This window comes from Leguminivora glycinivorella, chromosome 11 (assembly GCF_023078275.1).
Source record: "Leguminivora glycinivorella isolate SPB_JAAS2020 chromosome 11, LegGlyc_1.1, whole genome shotgun sequence".
Lineage (NCBI taxonomy): Eukaryota > Metazoa > Arthropoda > Insecta > Lepidoptera > Tortricidae > Leguminivora > Leguminivora glycinivorella.
This window is the reverse complement of record NC_062981.1, coordinates 16,760,475-16,767,098: the sequence shown is the minus strand read 5'-3', so window position 1 is coordinate 16,767,098 and position 6,624 is coordinate 16,760,475. Positions and strand designations below refer to the sequence as shown.

Here is a 6,624-nt window from a genome sequence, read left to right as displayed (position 1 = left end):
ACCGTTAGGCGTTTCAAACGCTGTAATTATTGCATAAAAGTTTGACGTTTAAAATAACTCTTGTTCCCTCTGTTGCAGGCGGTATTATTGATGTCATACTTAAAGTTATACCTTCTTTACAGTGTGGTAATGACTAACCACCTTAATAATTTTACTAGTAAGAAGTGCCTATTACTGGAAGTTTTGTAAGAAACACCGTAGAACTCGGTAGGGAGGGTGGGTAAGGTAGAAGCAGAAAAACAACGTAAACAAATATTTCGATTTCCGAAAACCTATTAATCCGATCCGCTATATGCGGCAAATTAAAACTTAATGGATTCGTTTTCAGCCAGCGCGTTTCACAAATTAAAAAAAAGGCAGCAACTTTATGGAGTGAGATAGGAAATGGAGCGCGGCAACGGGCGAGCCTCGCGCCATTTCAGACGGCGCGGCCCATCCGTCAATGTCGCCATAGACGTTATTTGCAGTATATTTTGCATAAAAATAACTACGGCGGGTGGACAGAGAGAAATTGTAACGTATGAAGGAATTTTACGTTGGCATACCGATTTAATATACCTACGGTCCAGGCAGTGTATATTGATGAACTTATTGTTCCGGTGGCAACTTGCACTTTTGTGGATGGTTCTAGTTTTTGGCTACTCTTTAATATAATAGAAGTATTCCATTTTCGGCTTATAGACGAAAGTTAGAGCTGGATGTCTCTTAGCGCAACCTATCGATAAAAAATTACCTAATACAAATTTCTTATCGGTTTTTAAGAATAATTATGTATAGCCAATTTTATACAAAAATTCAAAGCTTCAGGTAAGAGCATCCCACAGTTTTGTTAATCTACTGAAATCAAAATTTTTTTTAAATGTGAGTAGAATGAAGACACTTATATATTAACTTTTTTGTCACTTACAAAGCGGCGTTGAAAATATTCAACCCCAGCTTGGGTGATTTAATGAAATACAAATCACCAAGTTACGACTACCTACGGCGCCATAAAACTGTGAGTCTGTGTTGTTTGTAGACCGGGAGTTGTTTTTTATACCCACTGCAATTTGGCGACCTTTTGACCTTTGACGACACAATTTTATTTGCAGTGAAGTGGGTCAGCTTATGATTTTTGGGTGTTGAATTTTTTTCTCGCTTGTTGTCACATGATATAACTTTGGTGGATAGATATACTCTATACCTAAAGGAGAATTACCCACCTATGTTTTCAAAAAAATTACACTCAAGTTCTGGAAAAGTTTTTTTCATAACCCAATGGCAAACTGCATAGCTGGTATATTTTTTAAGGGCTAGTCGTAATTTAACACTAACCACCAATTAAAACAGGTACATTTTATATGGAAATTCTGTTTGAGTGCGATATTTTAGTACATAGTTCTTATTTTAAATGACAATAAAATGTCAAATACTTAGTTAAGAGGGGGTAGAGCAGGGAGAATTTTCAGAATCTGTCAAATTACCCCATTACACACACAAACACCCTTCACTCACACTACCTCAATTTACTGTGAAAGGTCAGTGACCCTTAATTTTTTTCAAGAGTGTTATTTTGAGTTTGTAGTCAACTACTGACCTCCTTTGAAAAATTAAAACTGTAAAAAAGGTAGCATACAAGAAGACAGAGAAAAAATACGCGTCATCTAGCTTTCCTTCTCTGTCCATGTCTCATGTGACTTTAATTTACCTAAATATGTAGATAACGTTCCTTACTCAGTTGATTGTTTACCTAGGTGTATTTCAAATTACTTTGCACTTCATTTTGCGTTACTTTTCTATACTTAGATTAAAAATCGTCAGCCTGCCTATCCCCGCAAACATTTTTCAAAGACGTGTGTGAAGGCCGATACCTCCAGGCAAACAATTATGGTCGCGTGCTAAATGATAAAACATCAGCCCTATCGCTTTATTTGTAAGTGCGATAGGGACGGCCCGATGTTTTATCATTTATCGCGCGACCATGATTGCCCTACAGGTCTTCAGAGGCCTGAGCTGTGCATTACGTATATGCGGGTTGTATTAAAGACTATCAGATATTTTCTTTATTCTTTTTGGTCGTTAGGTTTTTTTATCATTTTTTTTATACAAAAATAAAGCATGTGTATAAAATAAAAACCTAATGAATAGAGTACAGCCAGCAGCAGTCAAGTCAGAGACCCAAAGGAAGACAGGGAATATCGACGCATATCTTATCATATCCAATACCGCCATCGCTATCTGCACCAGACTCTTGATCTTACCCAATTTCCTAGTCTCTTCTCTTAATTTCAGTTTCTTGAGTTGAAAATGTTGAAACTTATACTTACCATTAAATAAAACGCAAATACATATAAAAACCACAATATAATTTTAAATTATGGCTTAGGCCCTGTACCAGTTGCAGTCGCCACGTCTGTAAAGCCACTTGTAGTTTCTTTTAAATGGCTAAATACCTAGATGTTATGTCATAAACATCTGTGACGTGACTGAAAATTAAAAAACATCGCTCAGAGATAAGGTTCAAATTAGCATGGCAAAAAATACAACAGTGCAGTCAAAATACCATCAAAATACGAAAAAGCAAATATCAATGTCGCCGTATTTCAGGCAATAAGGGCTGTTTTCTCAAATATGAAAAAATCTCAAAAGCAGAACTTTATTAAGACTTTCTAGGAAAATTATTTTGAACTTGATAGGTAGAACAATTTATAAAAGTTTTACAGAAAAAAATTCTGAACTAAGTTTGTAACTATATGAAAAGCATTTTTTTATCTCAGATTGCATATTTTAGTATCGTAACGATTTTTCTTTCAAATAAAAAGAGAATTATTAGAAAAGGTTCACGGTGTCTGCCGTAAACTGGGGTTACATTGACCAATTTGGGAATTTAAACTTCTCTAGCTTCTACATTTAATGGGTATTTTTACCCATTAAATGTAGAAGTTAGCGAAGTATAAATTCCATAATTGGTCAATGTAACGTAACAAAGAAAGAAAAAAATGGGACCATCAACTTTTTTTAGTCTTTTCCTGCTAAAAATCTAGAAAGGTAACAAAATAATGTACGCAAAAAAAAACGATGTTATCAAACTTAAACTGACATTGGGATTACTTTGATACCCTATGTATTTTTTTTAATGGTAATCGAATGTAATCCCTTACAAAAGTATTTTATCTCAAGAAAAGATAAAAAACGGTTCGCAGAGTCAAATATTACAATTCTTTAACGCTATTTTGGGGTTACTTTGATTAAAAATAAAAATTACCATCTTCGAAAAACCAACTTTATTTGCAATTGTTTCAATATTTATCACAAGAAGAGATCAAATTATCAGTCTCAACAAGTACCGTGACATAATCAGACAATAATCAACTATGTGTCATTATGGTCAATGTTACCCCATGCAAGTGATCAAAGACACCCCACATAGTAAATAATTAGTAATAAATGCCTAGTTTGACTTTATGATACAACACTCAATACAATGGTATAGCTAAACACATGTCTGGCAAGCTAATATTCACTGTGAACCTTTTACTTGAATACCCACTACGTTAGTTTAGAAGTTATTTAAACATGAAAAATAGCAACAAACTATGCTTATATTTTGACACGTTATCCGCACTGCCCACGACCATACTTACTTGTTCACTGCGTCAGAGCACCCTATAACTATAAAGGTTGTTTTAGGGTTATCATATGTCTAGATTTCGATAAATTTATTTTAATAATACATTACCGACTACTCATAACATATTAGTTCCTTATTTTTTGATAAAATAAATTTAATATGCTCGTGACAGGTCAGGTTTTGTTCGTAATCCAAAAAAGTCAACCCTAGCACTTTTCCCTATTCACCCCCTTCCCGACCCTATTCACCCCAACGTTAGGGTGAGCGAAAATTACTAAATAAAACGACATATTTTCAAAGACAACCCGAAGTTCACACCGCTGGAAGATTTTTTGTGTAAAAAATTAGAATGGCACATATAAAAAAACTGCTATCGACGTTCAAAAGTCGGTTTTGGCCCTATTCACCACAAATTAAGTTAGTTCATACCCGTTCCGACCCCATGAACCCAAAATCTTCAGAAAACGATGTACTAAGTAGCCCAAAGTACAGCGCCATCTCTAGGTGAATTGGGTTACTAATTTATGCAAACTACTTAAGTCGCAATAGATGTCATTTCATTTAGTATTTTGGAGGTAACTAGTAAAGATAATTTAGTTTTACAATTGTGCGAAAATAGATTCTCATTTGGCCGGATTTTTTAACCAAATTCCAAAATTCAAAAGGTTATAAATGTATAGTTTTTTTTAAATATCACTCCTGGTCCAATTTAATATCCCACAAATATTAACGGCAAACTGATAATGACTTAGGTATTTTTGAAATAAATTTGTGACAAATGTGTGTATTTTAGTAATTAGGCGCCGACTGATTGTGGGTAGGTTATATTTTCGCTCTCTGCTAATAAATCTTGTATGGAATGGAACGGACGCATTTTCTTTGGTGCCTCTTCTTCAGCGCTGATCTTCGGCTGGGAGCATACCTTACAAAATTGAATGCCGAAAAAAAAGTTTATCAGCAAAAATTACTTACTTGAAAATAAAGTCATAACCGTTGTCATACTTATGCATTGAAATAGATATCACGCACGAAAGTAAGAACGACAAGGCCTCCTGGTGGCTGAGCCGGGAATCGAACCCGCCATCTCTCTCGCTATACCCTAATCCTCTAAGTGCCACTTGCACCAACGAATATGGAGGGTTAACCTGAGGGTTAACCCACCATTTTACATGGAATTTGACAGTTGACAGCCCACTAACCCTGAGTTAAGTGGTTGGTGCAAAAGGGCCTTAAAGATTCATATACGAGGTGGTCAAAATGTGCCTATCAGAGATAACATACACTAGAGAAATTTCGTCGGGTACCACACGGCGGGCGGGTGGCCTAGTGGTAATGACGTTAGCTGCGTAAGCTGAAGACCCGGGTTCGATTCCCGGCTCGGCCACCAGTGGGCCTTGTCGTTTTTTTCTTTCGTGTATGATATCTATTTTAATACTTATGATTTAAAACAATAGTATAGTTTCATACTTATGATTTTTATTTTAAAGTAATCCGTTTATATTATAGCAACCATGGGTGATTTTTGTGGACTTAAGTAGAAACGTTGACTTGTGGTTGACAGAAGTGTGATTAACATTTCTAAATGTTAATTTATTGTATCTAGTCTAACTACGAAGCAATACATTGACGTATAAATTGCGTCCATATACAGAGAGGTCATTCATAAAAACATCACTTTAGGTAAGTTATATATCTTTTATACAATTTGACAACCATTGACTACACATCCCAATTCACCCCTCTTCCGACCCTAATCACCCCCTTCGTAAACCTATTCACCCCTTTTGCGACCCGTGTCCCCCCATTATTGATCCTATTCACCCCTCAGGCCGCGGATATTTGTTCATCCCGTAAAAGTTCCCCAACACAGTTGCATCGCTTTCTTCATGAAAACCATTATAAAAATGAAAATATGTCTTATGATTTTCTGTTAAACATAAACTTTAGAAGTGTAGGTATACACTACATTCAAAAGGATAATGAACAAATTCTTAGCAAAATTTCACACAAAAATGAAGTTAAAATGAGTAAAAAATCCAATAAATTTGAATGCCTACTTTGACAGACATTTTCATGTCTGTAAATATATTATTTAAATATAATAGCATTATATACCCCGGGAACCCTATTCACTCCAAATTACGGTATTTATTAAATTGTCAATATGTAAAATGTCGGAAACTACGGAACGGAACCCTACACTGACCGTGGTCCGATGCGCTCTTGGCCGGTTTTTCTTCTTAATGATATGTAGAGATAATATAAAAATTCACCTCCCAATTTATAATAAGTTTTTTTGCAAAAAAATCATTTTTGGCACAGGCTTTACCTTAGCCGACTGTACCTTTCTTTCAAAAATCATCTATTGCTCTCCGAGATGTTTCTAAATACCCCTTACTCAATGGGGATACGACGTTTCATAACAGAGTTCCTCTGACCACCTTTCTGCTCCATCATCAGATCACCTCCATGATACCAGAATATTGCATTGTCACGTGATTTACATAAGTGTGCAAAATTTCAGCTCAATCGGAAATCGGAAAGTGGGTCAAATTTAGCTTCTACGTTTTGGCCCAAACTAAGATATACTAACAAAGGCAAGTTGAATAAAAGCTTGTAAAAAGGCTTCTGATATCAGATTTGTAATAAGTTTACTTGTCATAGTTTAACAACAGATGAGACAGACATATGCACTGACAATACTTCACGTGTTTCGTGAGATGTCAAATCACCTCATACAATTTACCGCTCTAAGGCAACTAAGGTAGGGTTTGTTATTGCACTTTAATTACATATTAATGATTTCTAGCCCATAAGATATATATTTTCTTTAACAATGGATAGATATTTATGCGAGTGAGAGTGTAATTTAGATTTTTATTTATAAGGAATCAAATATTTTATGCTACCCGATCAGATATTTCTGCGGATAAGGACACTCCCCACATCTGCCGTCTAGCAATCGTAGCGTCGGGCCAACTGTATGGCTAAGCCGCGCCGACGCGGCGTCTTTT

The 6,624-nt window shown here is 35.6% G+C and overlaps 1 protein-coding gene across 1 annotated transcript in view; it reads left to right on the top strand.

Annotated features, from left to right (window-relative positions):
* Positions 1-6,624, top strand: part of LOC125231458 (reversion-inducing cysteine-rich protein with Kazal motifs) — a 66,391-nt gene that overhangs the window by 6,198 nt on the left and 53,569 nt on the right. The window lies entirely within an intron of this gene.